The sequence below is a fragment of the Muntiacus reevesi genome, chromosome 2 (genome assembly GCF_963930625.1).
Source record: "Muntiacus reevesi chromosome 2, mMunRee1.1, whole genome shotgun sequence".
NCBI classification, from domain to species: Eukaryota; Metazoa; Chordata; class Mammalia; order Artiodactyla; family Cervidae; genus Muntiacus; species Muntiacus reevesi.
In genome coordinates, this window is record NC_089250.1 from 174,560,761 (window position 1) to 174,580,796 (window position 20,036).

The 20,036-nt window shown below is 59.6% G+C and overlaps 1 protein-coding gene across 2 annotated transcripts in view; it reads left to right on the top strand.

The window, feature by feature from the left end:
* Positions 1-20,036, top strand: part of ELFN1 (extracellular leucine rich repeat and fibronectin type III domain containing 1) — a 62,153-nt gene that overhangs the window by 24,806 nt on the left and 17,311 nt on the right. The window contains exons 1-2 of one of the 2 annotated variants that reach the window (XR_010661339.1): positions 9,165-9,181; positions 12,080-12,231. The exons of the other annotated variant lie outside the window; for it this stretch is intronic. The gene's annotated coding sequence lies outside the window, so the exon portion shown is untranslated. Of the gene's footprint in view, positions 1-9,164; positions 9,182-12,079; positions 12,232-20,036 lie in introns of those variants that run through there. 2 annotated transcript variants of the gene reach the window in all.

The window sequence follows — 20,036 nt, forward strand, 5'->3', positions numbered from 1 at the left end:
AGAGCAGGAGCAGGTGGGGGCTCCCGGGAGATGGGGAAGTGCTCCCCTCTGCCCAGGAAACGCAGCCCTAGAGCAGGAGCAGGTGGGAAGCTTCCGGAAGCCCTCATCTGGCTGTGATTCACACAGGATGTGCCGGGGCCTTTACCGCTGAACAGCGCCCTGCCCCCACGGGTGCCCGACGCAGCGGGGAGTCCTCTGGAAGTCCTGGGCTCCTGGACTTGCGCCTGCCTTCTGAGAGGGAAACCGAGGCTGAGGACGGCCTCAGCCACGTCCTCCCCGCCTCCCTGGGCAGACGTGGCCCTGCCGCCCTCTACCTGGAGGGAGTGAGGCTCAGACTTGGAACGCCTGTGGGCCAGGTGGCTCCCCCGCGTCCTGTGCTGTGTGGCCGGTCACCCGAGCGTGGCCTTTGCTGCAAGACCAGGCAGGCCCAGCCCCGCTCCTCCCGTCTGCCCGCCCGTGAAGTCATCTGCTCAGCTGGCAGCGTTCCCATGGCAACAGCAGTGACGTCACAAAGGGCCTGGGAGGATGGGGGGTGAGGACAGAGAGGGGACTTCTGGCTTCTCAGTCACCCACAGGCATTGCTGCGGGGATGAAAGGGGGCCGGAGTGTCCCCCACCGCCTAGAGAAAGGAACCCCCCTCCCTCAAGGGGTGACCCCCCAACCCGCTGCCCAGGTGTGGAGATTCTAGCAGGAGTGAGGGCAGAGACACAGGCTCAGAAGGCATCACGGTTGCCGCGTCTGGGCGGCCGGGCTCTGCCGGACTGGCCTGAGGTCCTCCAGCCGCACACCTCGCCTGGGGCCTGTCTGGGTCCCTGAGACCACAGGCAGCTGACCCTGCATGGTGGGGGTGGGAAACAGACTAGAGCTTCTGGGTCTCATGGGAACTAGCCCGAGATGCACTGCAGAAGAAAACGCTTCCTGTGAAAGGGTGGCCCTGGGAGGCCCTGTCCTGACCTGGGAGGCCCTGTCCTGACCACCCAGCTGCCTGGCCGCAGGTGTGGGGGCGTCCTGCCTGCAGGGACCAGACGCAGCCTCCTGTTCCACCTGGGGCCGTGGGGGACCACTCGCCTGCCTTCCTGCCTCTGTGCCCGTCGCTCACGTGGCATCATGAACGACGCAGGGCATGCCGCTGCTCAGCTCTGCAGTCCTGCGCTCACTTGGTGCTGGGGGAGGAACCGGCCCCGCGACCTGGAACCTGTTCCACCCCCAGCCCGGCCAGGACCGTGAGGCCTGCCTCCCCTCGTGACGTCCACTCAATGCTCCTGCTGGCCCGGGTGCTGGACACCTTCGTCCCCTCGACACCTGAGAACCAGCCTCAGTCCAGAGTGACGGGGACCTGACTCCCAGTGCCAGCCTGCGCCCTCCCCCTTGTGCCAGCCGTGGGGCCAGGCAGGTGGAGGCAGGAGCCCACCGGAGGCAGAGGAGTGGGCACAGCCCCGCCCTGCCCGCACTCTGAAAGCCTGGCTGGTTGAAGGCGTCCCTGATTCCCGTTCACTGGTTCACAGGCTCACTCAGCGAACCTCGTGGGCCCCCGGCCCTGCGCCAGGCCTGGGGGTGGGAGGCCAGTCCTTGTCCTTGTCGGTGAGCCCCGTGGAGCGCGTCTGCGTGCTTGGCCTGAGCTGGTGTAGCCGCCAGGAAGCGACGCGGGCCCTGCCCACGTGGGGTGGACGTCAGTGGGGGTGGCGTGCAGACGCAGAAGTGAGCGGTGCTGGAGGACAGGGCCCAGCGGAGGTGGCCTGGGGCAGTCTGCAGGCTCCCTCCATGTGGGCAGGCTGGGGAGGCTTTCTGGAGGAGGCAACGTTGAGCGCTGGTCCAGGCCGGGGTCCAAGTCCCCCCGCCATCTGCCTTGAGATCTGGGAGAAGCCCTTACCCTCTCTGGCTGGGGCTTCCCAGCAGGCGTGTGGACGTCCGGGGAGATGGGGTGTCAGAGGGTTTGCTGTGAGCGGGGCGGGGTCAGAGGACGGGGTGTGGTGGTCCTGGGGAAGAGGAGCCCCCGCCCTCTGGCAGAAGAGATGCCGCTCAGGCCCCAGAGGGAGCGGCCGGCAGGGTCTCCTGCCCGTTTCCACTCAAAGAGGTGCAGATGAGAGCCTGGGGCCTCGGCCCAGAGAGGACGACTGCCCCTTCTGCCCATCCACCCCGCTGGGGGTGTCTGGGCGGTGGGGGGGTGCACAGACCAGGAGGCTGTCCCTGGCCTCGGCGAGCCCCCACTGCCTGTTTCTTCTGGCGCTGAATGTCGGGTCCATGGCCCACGCAGAGGCGAGGCTCTGGTGGGAGTGTTTGGGGTCAGGTTCCTGCCCAACTCCTGCTCACTGGCCGTGGGGCCCCGAGACTATGGTCTCATCTGTCAGAAGGGCTCCCAGCGGGAGGAGGACAGCTCACCGTGGGTACATTTATTTCCCCTTTGATTTCCAGCCCTTTCAAGAATCTGCCCACCCCCCCACCATATTCTTCTGGGAATGTGTCTTTTTTCTGCTTTTATCAGTGTTGCCATCGTGAACGGGGAAGGTGTGTGTCATCGTCGGCAGATGGGCCTGAGCAGGTGTCGGCCGGGCTGGAGTGCACGGGCCTCCCTGCCGGGGCCCTCGGGGAGGGCGGCACCTGTCCCAGGCTGCCCGGCAGCGGGGATAAAGGGGAGTCCTGGCAGGCTGCGCTCAGCCTCGGTGCTCACCTGCCGCCTGGGTCCCGAACCGGGTCCACCTGCCCGGGTCGAGTGAAAAGAGAATGAGGCCTGGAACACAGCATCCATGGGTGCTCGCGGCGCCAGCTCAGAGCTCAGCTGGCCGGGTGGACTGGGGGCTGGGACCCTGGACAACCTTGAGGAAGGAGCCAGCGTCACTGGACCGACGGTGGAGGGTGTGGGGGTCCTGCCGCTTTTCTGGCCCCTTTCTAAGGAGGGTTTTCTGGAGCCCCCAGGACAGTGACAGGCTCTTCCGGGGATCTCACTTCTGTCTAGATGTTTGTTTTTTTTTTAACTTTGCACCTACAGTGGAACAGCTTACCACGTTTAGCCAGTGAGAGTCCGAGGGCACCTCAGCCATCATTTCAGGCAGGCAGGCACATTTGAAGCCTCATTCTCATATTTCTAATAAGCACTTATCAAATTTACAGCTCTTGCATAGGACTCATCAGGCTCCTGCCTCCCTGGCGTTCCCGCCTCCCCTTCGCTGCGGTTGTCTCTCCTGCTTCGCACCCTCCGAGCTGGCTCTGCCTTTGCTCAGCAGATTAGCACGTCAGCTCCTGTCGGCCGAGGGGTGACGGGGCTGCAGCCGCAGAAGGTGGGGTGAGGGTCCCAGGCATGTTAGCATCAGCCCTGAGTTCTCCCAACATCGAAGCACCAGACCATCCTGGATTGCAAAATGTTAATTAGCACCAGCACTTTTTTTTTTTTTGGCCTGGCATTTTAATATATGTAATAAGTATTATTTCCCAATTATTTTTTTATTTCCAAAGAGAACTATTTCTTCTCTAAAGCAAATTAGGAAAATGCTCAAAGGGGAAATGAACTGTGGTCCCACCTGGAGAATGGCCTTCTAGGCTTTTCTTCGTTTGAGGATGAGGGTTTGTTACAGTGTTGGTATCAATCACCCTTAAAGAAAACTACACAACAAACTGAAACATAGCTTACCTACAGAGACGCACACAGACCCCAAGGTACTGTTTACTGAATTTTTCATCAAGTGTAACCAGCACCTCCGTCAAGAGGCAGAACCCACCAGCTCCTGGAAGTCACTTCTTGGCCTTTTGGGGTCATGTACCGCCCATGGGTGACCACAGTTTTGGCTTCTAGGGGCATCGTCTTGACGGACTTTCCTGCTGGCTCAGTGGTAAAGAACCCGCCTGCCGATGCAGGAGAGGTGGATTTGACCCCTGGGTCAGAAAGATCCCCCGGAGCAAGAAGTGGCAACACACTCCAGTATTCTTGCCTGGGAAGTCCATGGATAGCAGGGCCTGGCAGGCTACAGTCCATGGGGTCACAGAGTCAGACACGACTTGGTGACTCAACAACAACAACAAGCATAGTTTTGTCTTCTCACATTGTGTAAACGGAATCACAGATCACACACTCTTCATGTCTGGCTGCTTTTGTCACACGTTTCACTCGTGAGAATCACGTTCCTCTGTTGGACGTGATGGTCCCCCCCCATCTTCATTGCTGTGTAATATTCCCAGGCGTGCAGACGTCCCAGTCTGACGGTCCCTTCTGGCACTGAGGAGCTGTTTCCAGCATGGGCTGCTCTGAATGGTGTTGCTAAGAACACCCTTGCACGTGTGTTTTGCGGGTGTATGTTCATGTTTCTGTCCATCTGGGAGTGAACTGCTGGCTCTGATCATTCACAGATCTTGAGCGGTTTCCAAGCTGCAAAATTTTCATCAGCATTATTAAAATGATGGTGCAGTATTTAGAGAGGGTGTCCTGTAACAGATTCATAGTCCTTCTCCTCATATCGAACAGTTAGGTGATTTCCAATTTTTTTCTCTTCTATATTAAGAGGCAGTGGAAGTCTCTGGCTCAGCTCCTCTCTGGGATTATTTCTTTATGATAGGTTCTTGGGAGGAAGACAGTTGGCCCAAGGGCTGAACTTTCCTCCCCCACTCCCAGGACTTTTTCAAATTGTCGGATGGGCTTTCCAGGTGGCTCATTGGTAAAGGGCTTCCCTGGAGCTCAGATGGTAAAGAATCTGCCTGCAGTGTGGGAGACCCAGGTTCGATCCCTGGGTTAGGAAAATCCCCAGGAGAAGGGAATGGCAACCCACTCCAGTATTCTTGCCTGGAGAATCCCATGTACGGAGGAACCTGGTAGCTACAGTCCATGGGGTCGCAGAGTTGGATACAACTGAGTGACTTGCCTTGGTAAAAGAGTCCGCCTGCCAATGCAGGAGATGGCGGTCCGATCCCTGGGTCAGGACGATCCCCTTGAGGAGGTCATGGCAACCCACTCCAGTGTGCTTGCGTGGAGAATCCCACGGACAGAGTAGCCTGGCGAGCTACAGTGCATGGGGCTGCAGAGTCGGACAGGCCTGAGTAACTGAGTGTGCACACATACTTGCAGGGAGTAGTATGTACAGAAGAGTGCTGAAATCATGTATGAACGTGGAAAGGATGATCATCGTGTGGACACTGCACAGCCACAGTCAAGGTTGAGAGACTGCGATGGAACTTCGCCAGCCCCCAGGAGCCCTTCCAAGAGCCTTTCTGTGATACAGCCCTCTTGTCATTCCTACACACAGCAACCAGCGTCCCCAGATGATACATTCTGGGATGGCCGTGTCTGTACTTTACATAAATGTAAGCCCTGCATCCATAGTCTTTTTGACCATGTTCTTTTGGTCAGCGGTACTTGGGGACGATTTATCCGTTCATCATGGGTGGATTTTCATTGCTGCAGAGCATCCCTTTCTACGCCTGGATCAGAGTGGTTCCCGCTTTGGGGCTGTGATAAGCCTCTGTGTGTGAGTGCCATAGTCTGAGCTTCCCACCTGGGGTGGGGTCTCTGCGCTCAGAATGTACAGGCGTGCGTCAGTCTCCTCCTCGGTGTGGTGGTGATATGGCCCCCGGAGCAGAGGATGTCTTCCTGCCTCACCACGTCCCCAACACAACACTCCTGAGACTTCTGAAGCTTTTCTGTCTCCATAAATAATGAAGTTGAGCATCTTTTATGGTTTGATGTTCTGGAGTCATTTGGATGTCCTCATTTGGGAAATGCCTTTTCAAGACCTCTCTCCATTTTCTGTATTACTGAGGTGCCTGTATTTTCCCCTTGAATCTGTAGGAGTTGTCCATGGATTCGGGATGGACAACGCGGAGTAGATTGTTGTCCTTGTTGTTCAGTTGCTAAGCTGTGTGTGACTCTTTGCAACCCTGTGGACTGCAGCCCGCCAGGCTTCCCTGTCCTTCACTATTTCCTGGAGTTTGCTCAGGTTCATGTCCATTGAGTGGGTGATGCTATCCCACCATGTCATCGTTAGAGTAGATAGAGGGCTGTGTTCAAATATCTGTGGCTTGTGTTTTTATTCTTATTATTTTTCAAGAGCAAGAATTCTTCACTTTTCAAGCTTCTTCTTGTGGTGAAAACTGTTTTAAGATCTGTCTTTATAGCAACTTTCAAGTATGCATAATGCATGTGTGTGCGCTCAGTTGCAGCTCTCTGTGACCCCATGGACTGTAGCCCACCAGGCTCCTCTGTCCATGGGGCTTCCCAGGCAAGAATACTGGAGTGGGTTGCCGTGCCCTCCTCCAGGGGATCTTCCTGACCCAGGGGTCGAACCCACATCTCTTGCATTGGCAGGTAGATTCTTTACCACTGAGCCACGAGGGAAGCCCCGGGAATTCTTCACTTTTATGGAGTAGAGTTGATCATGTTCTTGTGTGGGTCCAAGGGAAGGAGACCTTCCTTGCTTCCAGGTTGTCCATGTATTTTTCTGCTCTCTCCTTAGGTATATGGTTCTTTTCTCATTGAGGTCTGTAATCAGCCAGGAGTTGATCTTTCATGCAGTGTGAGGTAGGGGTCTGGTTTCGTTTTCCTCCCGGATGTCTGACTTCCTAAGTTACTGGCCGCCTTGATCATCACAGGGGCTGGGTCCCAGCTCAGTGGGGAGACTCCAGCTTTGATCCGTGGGCTTGTTTTCTGATCTCGTACAGCGAGCAACTGCTTCAGGGCCTATGGTTGTGTAATAAATGATCTGATGAGTAATTCCCCCCCGCACTCCACCTTGTTCTTATTTAGGACCATTCTAGGCCCTTGGCTCTTCTCTATAAATTTCAGAGTCAGCTCGTCAGGTTCCACAGAAAGAAAAAATTTCCAGGATTTTGATTGTGATTGCGTAGAATCTGTGGATCAATTTGCAGTGTTGAATTTTAATAAGCGTTCATGTTCTGCTTACTACAGATGTATAGAGATTCACTTGACGTTTGAATATGGATTTTATATCTAGTGCTCTAAGTTCTGTCATCCATCACAGCATTTATACATTCTTTGGGATTTTTTTTTTTATGTAACACCTGTGAATAACTAGAGTTGTTTCTCCCTTTCTGAGTCATATCATTTTAATTTCTTTTTCTGGCCTTATTGCAATGGCTGAGCCCACTAGTGCAGTTTTGAGTAGAAGTGGTGGTAGCAGGCATCCATGTGCTGTCCTTGGTCTCAAAGGGAAAGTTTTAGCTTCACCATTAAGCCTCTTGTCTGCTATAAGCTGTGCACACTTTAGAAGCTTTTTATCTGTATTGCCAAATGACTTTCCAGAAAAATTGTGCCAGTTTCGCCATAACCTTCGCAGCACTTATCTTTAGTTGCCTTTTTTTTTTTGGTGATGGTTTTTAGATCACTGTTTATTTGATGAGCCTATATGGTGTCTCAGTGTAATTTTAAAATTTGCATTTCCCTAATTATGCAAGAAGTTGAACACTGTCTTATATATTTGTTAACCAACTGTGTTTTCTCCTTTGTGTCTGTTTCTCCCGTTTGTTTATACGTTGTTAGTGGTTCCCTAATCAATTTGAATTCTTTACATAATGAAGTTATCATTTCTGTCACACTTGCTATAAATAGTTTTCCCTGTATGTTGTACATCTTATGGGTTTTTTTTTTTTTTTTTTATGTTCTTTTACCTTATTTTTATATGGTCAGATCTGTCTCTCTCTTGTACAATTTATCCTATTCCTCAGAGCTTGGAAAGCCTGTCTCCTTCCTGAGGACTGCTAAGTATTAAATTCTGTTTTCATCCAGTTTTTTTTTTTTTTTTATGGTGTAATATTTCATATTTAACTGTTTACTCCATCTGGAATTTGTGGGGCTGTGGGGTGTGAAGTGAGGAGTTAATTGCTGCTTGCAGTTAAAGGGGGAAGGGGCCTCATTTGCACTTCCAAGCCTGGGGCCCTGGCTTCCCTTCGTTGGGGCTGAGTGGGAAGAGATTAAAGGGAGGGGGGGAGGTGGTGTGTCTGCAGCCAGCCTGGGAGCTGTAATTACCTCGTCCCTTGCTGCCGCTGCCTGACTTTAAGTCAGAAGCAAAGAGCTGTCAGGCCGGCTGAGGAGCGTCCTGGGTGATCACAGGCTGCTCTCTCTTGCGTCTGGGACTGAGTCTCCCGTCTGCAGAGGGGTGGCACTGATGACCCCTGTCCTGCAGAAAGCAGAGTGGGGGGAGGGGGCCAGGCCGGCAGGCACAGGTCCTGGCCCCGTGTGTGGAGTGACTCCTCTGAGCCTCGATTTCTCTGGAGACCAGGGTGATAAGACTGAGGTGCCCGCCTGGCGGGGCGGGGTGGGGGCTGCCTGCTCGTGTCTCCGCTGTCGTGGTCACTATTCAGGGGTCCCAGCTGTGATGGGCCGGGGACATCCCATCCCCTTCGTCAGTGCCCCAGACTGAGCTTGAGTGTCTGCTTCCCGACCCAGGGAGCGGGCCTGGGGAACGCTGCCAGCAGGGTTCTGCTGCCCCTCGGCCTGTCCTCCCTGCAGGCCTCAGGTGCCGCTGGGACCCCTCCCACCCCTCTCCCTCCTGACATTCCCTCCATTGGAAACCAGACAGTCCGCACGTGGACCTGACAGAGCAGGGAGAAGCCACCTGGTTCCCTTCTCGGGTCCCCAGCCTGGGATGAGCCCAGGGACCCCGCCCTGAAGGGCCGCATCAGGAGCCTTGAGGCAGGGCGAGGGGGAGTCTGCTGTGGTCCAGTTCTGCGGGCAGTGGAGGGAGGTGGGGGTGCTGAGGAAGGGAGCGCTCCCCGGAGCCCCCCAGAGGCAGGAGGGAGCTGAGACCGTGTGGGGCACCCCTGCTCTCTCTGGACGCCCCGGGAGGGCACCGCCCACAGCAGCTGCCAGGGAGGGGCCTGGGCGCTCAGTCCCCCGCCCCCGCCGGTCCCATCCCCCAGCCCACGAGGCCCCTCTGAGTGGGGGGCTCCCCGCCCTCTCTGTGGGGTCGGCACCAGGGAGGGGCCTGGGCGCTCAGTCCCCCCGCCGGTCCCATCCCCCAGCCCACGAGTCCCCTCTGAGTGGGGGGTCCCCGCCCTCTCTGTGGGGTCGGCACCAGGGAGGGGCCTGGGCTGGCAGCGTCCCACGGCTGAGCCTGCTGCGTGCCAGGCCCACCGAGGCGGAGAGGGTGGCCGGCTGGTGCGGGGCAGTGGGGTCAGGTCGGGGCGGAGGCCTTTGTGAGGGGGAGCACGCACGCCGGGGGCGGAGAGGCCGTGGAGCGTCTGAGTGAGGAGCCGAGCCTGAGCTCGGCGGGTCGGGGGGTGCACCCTGGGCCCCACTTCACAGGCGGGGTCTGGCGGCGGACCCGTGAGGCAGGCCCAGGTGGAGCGGGACGTTTCCTGCCGCCCGGAGTCCCCGCGCCCCCGCCCCGAGGGGGGTGTGGGGCGGAGGAGAGGGCCTGGGGTGGGGGGGCTGCGCAGCTGCGGAGGCGGGCTGCTGGCGTCAGCAGGGGCCCCTCCTCCCCTCCCCAACAATCACGGTAGAAAATATGCAAATGGTATAATTACTGGTATTTGTTTTGCTGATATAAGTGCTTGAAATGCAAATGTCAAGTTTGGGCCTTTCCTCTGTCCCACCCTCACCCGGACTGACGTCTTCGGGGGACGCGTTGCTCCCTCCATGGAGGAGGGTTGGGGACCCCCACCCCCACCGCCCACCTCTGCTGCCGGAGGGGCATCCGGACGCGGTGGGTGTCCATGGCGCTGCTCAGAAGGGAGGCCTCGGGCACCCCCGCCGTGTGGCCTGGGGCCTGTCGGTCGGCCCCCAGCCCCAGGTCACCCGTCCGAGGGGTGGGCCATAGCCGCGAGGCCCCCGGGGCAGCTGAGGGAGGTTTGGGGCCCGCGTTCGCACCTGAGAAGCCCGGCACAGGTCAGTGTCGGTAAATCGGAGACTCAGAGTCCCCGGGAGGCCTTTAGGGTCCCTGGTGAACCCCCAGCATCATGTGTGTGTGCCCGCCTGCCCGGGAGGGGCGGGGATTGTCACCGTCAACCCCTCCAACCCAGGGGGCCTCTGGGGCTTCTGGGGCCGAGCCCTGTGGGTTCAGACCGGCCTGGGCGGTGGCCAGCGAGGGGTGGTCACCGTCATCCCCGTAGTTTGGAGGGGGAGCTGAGGCTTGCCGAGGTCACATGGGTCGGACGCCCGGTTCCCTCTCTAACCGCCTCCCCCACCCCGGGTCTCCCGCCCAGGCCACGCCCCTCCCCGGGTCTCCCGCCCAGGCCACGCCCCCGGGTCTCCCGCCTAGGCCACGCCCCTCCCCGGGGTTCCCGCCCAGGCCACGCACTCCGGGGCTCCCGCCCAGGCCACACCCCTCCCCGGGTCTCCCGCCCAGGCCACGGCTCCCGCCCCGAGCCCGCACCCTCAGTCACTGGCCTCACCCGAGCTCCTCCCGCCTCGCTCCCGAGAGGCCCCATCTCTGGGCTGTTCAGTCCTGTGATTTCCGGTAGCAGCACAAGCGCTGTCTTAATACTGGGATAGGCTCAGCTCCAGAGAGGCTCCCGCTGGGCCCCAGGTGGTGCTCCGGGCCGCTCGGGAAAGGCTGAGTGTGGACAGAGGCAGGCGGGGGTGGTCCACCTCCCCTGGGGTGCGCGTGGTGGGACGCTGGCTGGGGCTGAGTTTCAGCGAAGTGAGTGTGTGGGTACACACAGGCCCGGAGGGTGTGCCTGCGCGTGCACCCGTGTGATCCGTGGGTCTGCAAGCGATGCCGGCGGGGCAGTGTGAGCGCAGGACCGGGTGCTGGCCTGCTCCTCCTCCGCCTGCGAGCCGGCCCACTCGGCCCCGGCCCCGCCCGGAGCCGCCCAGGCGGCAGGGTGCGGGGTCCCCGGCCTTCCAAGTCTGCAGTCAGGACTGGGTATACAGCAGGCAGGCAGCACGCGCGCCTTCCCCTTTCTCCTCTGGGGCCTGGTGGGCGAGGCAGCCCTTCTGCCTGCTCTGGGCAGCTGGAAGGCCGAGCTGGCGTAGTCAGGGTCTCCAGGACCTGGGAGAGGAGAGCGGAGGCCGCCCTGGGTGGGCAGAGGCTGTGGGTGGGAGCGGCTCTGGCCTCCCGCCCCTGGTCCCCCAGCTTCGGGCTAGGCCAGGAAGTCTCTTGGGAGCTTCTGAGCCCCCGCGTTCTATTTTTATTCCAATTACCTTTTCCTAGGCAGGTTCGGCCTCATTAGCATATTCAAATGCATCCATTATTATTTCAATTAGCTGTTAAGTAATTAAGTCTAATTGATGAGCATTCCCCCCACTTCCCCACATATTTTTTGGTTATTTACATCCGCTTCTAACCAACAATTTTAGGTAATTACACGCCACTCACTCATCTATTTGCACACACTCTAGCGCGACAGGCGCCCTCCCCCCAGCCCCGGAGCCTGGGGGGCTTCCAGTGGGGGTGGGGGCTTCAGGCTGACAGCCCGGGGACCCCCTCAGGCCCTCCTGAGGGTCGCTGTCAGGCTTCCAGGGGCTAAAGGTGTCCCAGGGCCGCCCTTACTCCCAGAAACCACTTGTCCCAAAAACAGCTCCTCCTCAGGGCAGGCCCCTAGCCCCCCAGCCAGGTGGGATACACAGGCCTGCAGTCAGAAAGGCCGAGAGCGAGGGGCCCGGCTTCTCACTGTGTCTCTGCTGTGTCCCCCACTCCCTGCAAGTGGCGCCCCCTGCCTCAGTTTCCCTGCCTGCAAAGAGGGGTCCAGTGACTGCGGAGTGAGGGCTCACGAGGCTGGGAGGGCGCTCAGGGTCTGCTGCAGTCGGTCCAGGAAGTGATGGATGACGGGTCACAGCTGGTGGGCGGGTGCGGGGACTCCAACTGTAAACTGACTTTCTAAGCATCGGCCAGAGCCTGGCGTGGGTCTAAGGCTTCTGTCTGGGGGCCCCTGCCCAGCATCTGGGCCACCACACGGTGGAGCGGGCCAGAGCCCCAGCAGTGACCACAGGCCCAGCCAGTCTGAACTCTGAGGTTCTGTCATCTCTGTTTCTGCGTCGGCCCTGCCCTCTGCCCTCCTCGAGTACCGGAAGCCCTGGCCTTTCTCTTCCGTGACCCATGTGTAGGAGCGCCCAGGGCGGAGGCTTCTGTGTGCCTGGCCGGAGGGGTCTTCCAAATGCCCCCACGTCCTCCTTACCTCCGCGTGCTCTATCTCCACACAGCAGGAGCTGCCGGAGACCCTGTGTCCTGCCTGGACCCCCGTCTCCCTGCATGTCCTGGAATGAGGAGGTGATGCCCGCGACCCCCACGGGGAGGAATCCACCCACCTGGTCTCTGCAGACGGGCCAGCTCACTGGCAGGCCCTGAGCTGAAGGTAAGGGCCACCTCGCCTTGGGGGCCGTCTGGACGAGGCAGGCAGGGCAAGTCCTACGACCTGGATGCGGGGCTGCTGGGTTGTGGGCAGGCCTGCAGGCGTCCGTGAGGCCCGTTGTCCTACAGAAACGGACGGCCTTCAGCGTCCAACTCTCATGCAGCGGCGATGCACACCCCAGGGAGGAGAGATGGCCAAGGCTTCAGGGCCTCCTCGGGCCTGACAGGAGGAGCTCAGGGCTTTAGGAGACCTGGAAATGGTCTCAGTTGGGGCGGCTGTGCTCCGGCGTGTTGGCGTCCTCCCCGATGGGGCACCAGTGCTGTGTGGGTTAAAGGAGGTTTTGTTTTCTCCGCTTTGTGGGAACAGATGCAGCGTCGGGTTGCAGCGTACACCGCCATGGCCACCGTGAGGCTCGTGCGTGTTGACATGCCTCGTGTCTGCTTGCAGACAGGCTGTTTATCCTGAAGACGGACGCTGGACTGAACGCCCCAGTGAGAGAGGGGGCCGGAGCTGCCCTGCAGTGGCTGGGGGTTCGGTGACCAGCGGTGCCGTGTCTGCTGGCGCCTCGCTCCAGCTGGAGAGTAGCCGGATGGGCTGTCTCCCGTCAGCCCAGAAGTCACGGACGCGCCCTCTTCGGTCGGTGTCTCGGTTTCTTGGGCCACAGGCACTTCCCGGGCCTCTGACTTGGCAGCTCTGACTGGGCTCCTGGGCCTGTGCCGTGGGGCGTCTGGGCTGACAGCTGGGCCGTCGTCTCACTGAACCGGCAAGGGTGCTGTTGGTCAGCCACGCGGTGCGCTGACCGCTGACTGTGGACTTCAGGTTTGGGGTGTCTCTAGTAGACCGCTGCCTGCTGTAGAGAGAATTCTCTAAGCTGAGTTTAAAGTGACCATGACCTTACGCTCTGCTGATGAGGCACTGGGGAGTTTGCGAGGCTTCCTCCTCCATCACACACTCCCCAGGCTTCTCTGTGGCTTTAGACGGAGGCCTCTGGGGGGTGGCTCTGGAGGGGCGCAGACAATGGGGACAACCCACCGCCGTAACCGAGGCAGCGGGGGTCTGGGCAGGCCTGGCCTGGGTGGGGATCAGCGCACAGGCGCGGGGGCTGGGTCTGGTGGGCGGGGCGGGGCAGAGAGCTGGGCTGGGACCAGATCGTGGGGTTCAGCCACCTGGCCACTGCTTCGTCCCTCATTCTTCAGACGACCATCGAGAGCCTGCTGTTGGCCAGAGTCTGGTCATGGGGGTGGGTGGCGACCCCGCCCCCAGTCCAGGGGGAGGGCGAGTGTGAGGACGCGCAGGTGGCGCTGGGCAAGGCCTCGCTGCTTTAGCTGATATCGCTAAGGAGGTCGGGTGGGAGGACCGGGCTCTGACCGTCACGGCCGCCAGCTCCGTGTGACAGTGGTCAGCACCTGCTCCTCAGGTCCCACCTGAAACGGGATGGGGTCCCCAAGAACCCTTTGCATCGACTTGCTGAGAAGTCGAGAAGACAGGACCGTCTGGGGAGGGGTCCGCTCTGACCACCTAGGAGCCTAAGACCCGCTGTGGGCGTCCAGACTGACGCACGGCACTGGCGCTGTCCACACAGGTGGTGGAGCGTGGACTCCTCGGGCCCGGCGGGGTGCACTCGGCGTGCTGACCCCAGGCCACCAGCACGGCCCCGGGGGGGTGCCCGTCAGCCAGGGTTTGGCCGAGGCTCCGGCGTCGGCTCAGTCCTTCCCCACCCCGAGCCTCTGCCCTCGGTGGTGCCGTCTCCCCAAGGTCCCTGAGTCTCTGGAGCGATCTTGGTGTCGGGCAAAACCCACTCTGCCGAGCTATGGATGTAAAACGCTGGAAAGGTCGCTCACCACCTCTGATGTCCCATTTTAAAATAAATTCATTGGAGTATATTTGATTTACAATGTATTAGTTTCTGCTGAACAGAAAAGTGATTCAATTACATGTGTGTGCGCGCACGCGCTTTCCCGCTGGGGTTCATCACAGGATATTGAACACACTTCCCCGTGCCGAACGGTAGGACCTTGCTGCCTGTCCGTCCTGTGTGCCCTAGTTTGCGTCTGCTAGTCGCGAGCTCCCAATCCTTCCCCAGCCCACTCCTTGGCTGCACAAGTCTGCCCTCCATCTGAGTCTGTTTCATAGATGAATTCATTTGTGTCACATTTTAGATGCCACATACATGGCATCATACGGCAACTGTCCTCTTTCTGACTTACTTCACTTTTATGACCTCCCGTTTCTTAAACCTGTGAAGTGGCGATAATATCCTTCTCCTCCCACATAAGGAGAGCCTCAGTGGGGACATGTCAACTGCCCCATGTCCGGCAGGCGCTCAGGAAACAGAGGTGGGCACCCCCTCCCCTCCCGGCCCCCAGCCCACTCCAAGCATGAAACAGGAGCGTCTCTGGTCCATCACGTTCCATGAACCTAGCTCTTCCCTTCCCCGCAGGCGCCTGCCCTTCCCAGCTCATGGCAGGCTGTTCAGGTTCGGGCTCGCCCGAGCTGGTCTGGGCCTCCCCCTGGCTCTGGCCCTGAGCCCTCCGCTCGCCCCAGGCTGCGTGTTCCAGTGAGCCTGGCGGGAGGCAGACCTGAATGAGTGTCTGTGGGATGAATGGATGGGTGTTTCCCAGCCCCGCCCCACCTGGGAAGGCAGGTGGCAAAGCAGATGGCAGGCCCCTGCGGGCCTGGCAGAGGAGCCGGCGCCCTGCCCTCATCTGCTCTTGGAATCTGGGGGTTGGGCGGTTGTTCCCAGATCCCTTCCAGAGAGAACATTTTGTCATTTAGTGACTTGAACTTTCTCAGTCTATTCTTGCCTCCTTCCTCCTCCGTTTCCTGGTCCAAAGGCCTTGTCCCTAGAAGTTGCTTTTATTGAAGCAGTGACTAAGAGTCCAGGAGGGACCTTCTGAGCGTTCTGATGACCCCAGGTGACCCGTGGGGCAGGGCCCGCTCTGGGCTGGCCCCGTGTTCAACACCAAGGACAGAGCCTCCACGGGCCCCTCTGGGCTGCTGCGGGCGGTCTGGGAGCCGGCAGAGTTGGAGCCTGGTGCCCCCCTCCCGTAAGACCCCTCCCCTCTCCAGGCCTCGGTTTTCTTGAGAAATGGGGGTGATGCTCTCCCCAGCAGAGCCAGCGTGACACAGGGGTGACCTGCCACCCAGCAACTGTCAGGATGCGCCCCCCTCCTACACGTCCCTGCCCCTCCCCCAGCCAGGCCCCCCCGGCCCCGCCCCGCACCTCTCCAAGGAGCAGCTATTTATCTGCCGGAAGGTGACAGGCGGCAGTGGCTGGGGTTGGAGCTGCTGTCCAGAGATCAGTTGGCGGCTGCAGAGCAAACAGCCCGAGCTAATTAGCAAAAGGTCACGCCCGCTCCTGGAGGCCCCGCTTTTGAAGTCAGAGCCTCACACAGACAGGCTGGAAGGAGCTGAGGCTTTGAGTTAGTGGCTTGGTTACCAGAATGGCTTCAAAACCCTGCCCACAGCTCATCACTTGACCACCCAGCCCACAGCGCTGAGCTTCACCTTTTAGAAATTCCCGGCGCCGGGGGTCCAGGCACCCACTCCCGGCCCAGGCTGGACAAGCAACGGAGACCAGTCCCCAGTGTGCGTCCAGGGCTGGCCTCAACCCCCGCACCCCCTGGGCATCCAGCCCAGAGCCCAGGGGTGGACCATCCAGAGACCATCCGCAGCAGCCACCCACGTACCACCCCCTGACCCCGCCTTCCCGCTGACTGCTTGCTTACTGTTTTTCCTCTTAAGTAAATTTACTTTTTAAAAACTTAAATACATTTATTTAAAAGGGAAGTTTTATGGCACTACTACAAATGGAAAACAAGCCTTCTTTTCCATAAATAGAATTGATAATCATAAAAATAAATTCACTGGAAACAAAACAATGTTATTAAATTCTAGTTGGATGCTGGGGCTCAGGGGAGGCTCAGAGCCCAAGGCCTTCTATCGCTTTATTAAAAAGGAAAACAGCAAGTGTGCAGAGGTGTTCAAGACGTGCTAGCCCTGACGTGAGACTTTCTCTTGATGTAATCAGAAGCGCTGAAAAGAATTAAATTGAGAGTAACTTTCTAATGAAATTGTTCAGCAGTATTTTATGCTGTGTCAGCTCGGGATTGAATTTGGCTGCACAAGACAGAAGCCTGACATTTGTGTGGCTGAACCCCACCAAGGCGTTCCTTTTTCTCTCGCATAACGAGTGCGGGTGGTGCAGAGTCTAAGGAGACCGTCAGCAGGTCAGGTTTCTTGTAGCTTCCCCCTTGGCCAGTCCCAGCATTTGCCCTCATGGCCTCCCAAAGGCTGCTGTGCCTCCAGTCATCATATCTGCATCTCAGGTGGGAAAAGCAGGAGAGGTGAAGGGAAGGGAGCATGCTGGCCAAGTCTGTTCCTTGTTAGCGGGGCAACAACTTGAGCCCATTCTCTTTGCCCGCTGTGGTCCACGATCGCCTGCCTCTGTGGTGTTTGTGAGGCCACGTGCAGCACTTGTGAGCTGAGTCACGGAGGGCATCCTTCCCCCGCTCCGCCCATGCCTGGCCCTGCCGCTCACAGGGGGCTCAGCTCAAGGATGGTCCCCCCCCCCAGTACCGTTTCCCCTCGCCCAGGGCACCCTTGCCACCTGCAGCAGTGCCCAGGTTCAAGGGCCCAGTCAGCCTGTACAGCGCTGCCGGGAGTGAGGGGGGCTGGGTCCCCACCCCCTCCTGCCTCTGGCAATGCCGCCTTTGGCTTTTGTGTCCCTCCAGCCGGGGGCCGGGCCAGGCCACCAGGGCCACGTCTCTGCTCCCACACTTAACCCTTTCTTTTCCTCCTGGGACGCGTCCCTCGCAGTTTCTGAGCTGAACCAGCAGGAGGAGGGTCGGGTTCGGGCGGAGCTGGCCCCGGGGACCCCTTCTCCTGCAGGCCAGGGCTCCGGGGGTCCTGCCTGCTGCTCCTGTGTCCACCCTCCCACAGGCTTGGTCCTTCGGCCTGAGCTCCTTCTCACCCCTCCCTCTTAGACCCGACCTCTGCCCCGGACCCCTCTCCTTGGTACCAGTGTGGGGACCCACCCCAGGCCCCAGGTTTGAAATAGGGGTCGCAGTGCTGGGCAGCCGTGCAATCAAGGGTAAGTCGCTTAACCTCTCTGCTCTTCATCCATATGACAGGGTGATGGCGGCTGCTTGGGGCTCTTTGAAGTGAATGAGGCCCCGAGGGGCACCCACCTGTGCCTCCCCGTCCTCCCCTCCCCGGGGATGTCCACGTTCTGTACACGTGGGCACATACCGCTCTGTGCGGATATGTCCTGGTGGCTCAGCGCCTCCCTCCCCAGCTCCGCCTGCTGAGCTGGGCTCCAGCAGCCGCTGTGGGCCCAGGGCTAGGGCTGCAGGAGGGAAGGGTCCAGGGAGGGGAGGCTGCTGGCCAGGCTGGGGTGAGGCACCTGTGGGGGTGATGGGAGAGGAGGGGAGTCGGGAAGGGGTGGGGTTTGGGGCCGGGGGAGCTTGGGCAGGGCAGCCAGTGTGGAAACCAGCAGACAGAGTTTTCTCGTGGGGATTTGACAGGGAGGGACGTGGCCCAGAGCTCAGGAGATGTGTCTCCACCAGACGGATGTGTGGGCAAGAGGACAGGAGGGGGGGTGCGTTCGCTGAGCGCTGACTGTGTGCAGGTCCTCTCTGCACCTGAGGTCAGTTCCCACGGCCCCTGAGTGACCACCCCTGGGAAAGGCGTGTGGAGAGTGGTTGACGGTCCTGAAAATATGGCAGTTCAAATGAGGTAGAAGTTTGTTTATTGTTCCAACCCAGAGGCCCGTGACCCAGGGCTGGTAGGGCAGCTCTATAACCTGTGGCTTCTGTGTCTGGAACCAGAGTGGCTGCCTCAGTTCCCACCATCCCATCTGCATCCCGACTGGGCAAGGTGCATGCATGCCCATTCCTTGTAAGGGAGTGATTCAGCAGCGGTGCACTTCAGCCCCACTCACAGCCTACTGGCTAGACCTTAGACCATGCCTAGCCACAAGGGAGACTGGCAACCGCAGTCTTTACTGGATCCAGTAGCAAAGGAAGAGAAAGATGGAAACTGGTGACCACACATTCCTCCCGGCCGTCCTGAGGCCTGTGGAGAGAAGCGGGTGCGGGGGCACCCTCAGCCGGCCTGGCTGGTGTGCGGGGGAGGGGCTGGCATGTGACGGATTCACTCCAGGGCCGCACTGGTCTGGGCAGGAAGCTTGCCGTTACTGAAAGTTATTGGGCAAGAGGACGTGTTGCACATTTTAAATGTGATGGCGGAGGCTGGCACTCCTGCCAGCCTAGCGAGAGGGTGACTATAACATAGCGTCTAATCGAGAAACACTTCTGAGAGTGAAAAGACGATATTAACGGGGGGAACCCTGGGTGTGTGGTCACCCTGTGTAGAGACAGATCGACTTGTCTGTTTCCTGTGCAGGGTCAGTAAGGCCCCAGCCCTGGGTTGGTGGCACAGGGTCTCGGCCACGCCCTCGTTTCTGCCCCGCCCCGGGACATCAGCCTCTCTAAGCCTGGGTTTCAGGGCTGCAGGGGTGGGGTGTCCCAGAGGCAAGAAAAGCAGGGAGCCTGCAGTTCTGAGTTTCGGGCTCCCAGAGCTGTCCAGGGTCCTGACCAGCCGCAGAGTCAGCGCGGGGTGCTGCTCCGACTGCACTGAGAGGCCGTCACTCGCTGCCCCGGCCCCCATCACCCAGTAAGCCAGGTGACGTTGGTCTGACCTCTCCTGTGCCCTTTTGTCTCGCCCTGGACTCTCGCTGGAGTGTGACACACACACAGAAAAGCTCCATAAACTTTTATGAACCAGGCACACTCGTGTCCCGGGACCCAGATCAAGGGCATCACTGCCGTCTGAGGCTTGCCTCACGTCCCTCCCCGTCACCACCCCGAGGGCAGCCACTCGCCGTCTGCGTTCGTGATTCTGGGAATGGCTCCCTGCGCAGCCGTGTGTGGTGACACACGTCACGCCGTCGGGTCCTCGGGGCCTGCCTGCCCTGGCGCTGTGTTCCCGTCACTGGGCCCCGGGCGGCGTCCAGTCGGTGCCTTCATGGGCAGTGCTACTTGTGAGCGTCTGCGTCCCTCTGTACCCGCGGGCGCGCATTTTTTCGGGGCTCATCTGTGCCTTGTCTGTCCGTTTCCAGAGCCACGCCCTCCCTCTTTCCGTGACTGTTGCAGCTTCCTCTCTGTTCCCTGCACCCACTGTTTCCAGCAGTAGTTCCTTCTCCATCCGCAGCCAGAGCGGTCCTGCCTCCTCCCTTCTGACCCTTCCTTGGCTCCCCAGTGCCCCGGTCTGATCACAGCTCCCAGCAGGTCTGTCCCAATGGGTCCTCTCACCGTACGCCACCCCCTTCCTGGTTCCAGCCTCCCGGCCCCCGCATGTCCTCACAGGCCCTGCCCCTCTCTCCCTTCCACCCACCCAGGGCTCTGCAGGGGCAGACTGTCTCCTCAACCTCTGAGGCCCCTGGCCAAGACCTGGACCCGGGACTGACCCTCTGCAGTGGGCTCCCCACAGCACTCAGTCCCGTCTTGCTCAGGCCGGTCAGAGTTCTGTCTTCCCCACCTCTGTCTGCATCCCAGTTGGCCCAGCATCTGGCCTGTGGCGGGGCGGGGGGCTCGCTCGCCCTTTGTCTGGAGGTGGGCGGGCAGGGTGGGAGCCACAGGCCCCATCGAGGGGCAGGGACTGAGTTGGCTGAGCGGCTGCACATGCCGAGTGCAGCGGAGCCCGGAGCCCTGCCGTCAACCTGAAAACGGAAGGCACCGCAGGGCCCCGAGGATGCTTCTTAAATGGGGAGGCGATAAGCAGTGAGATGGGGGTGGAGCAGACCCCGG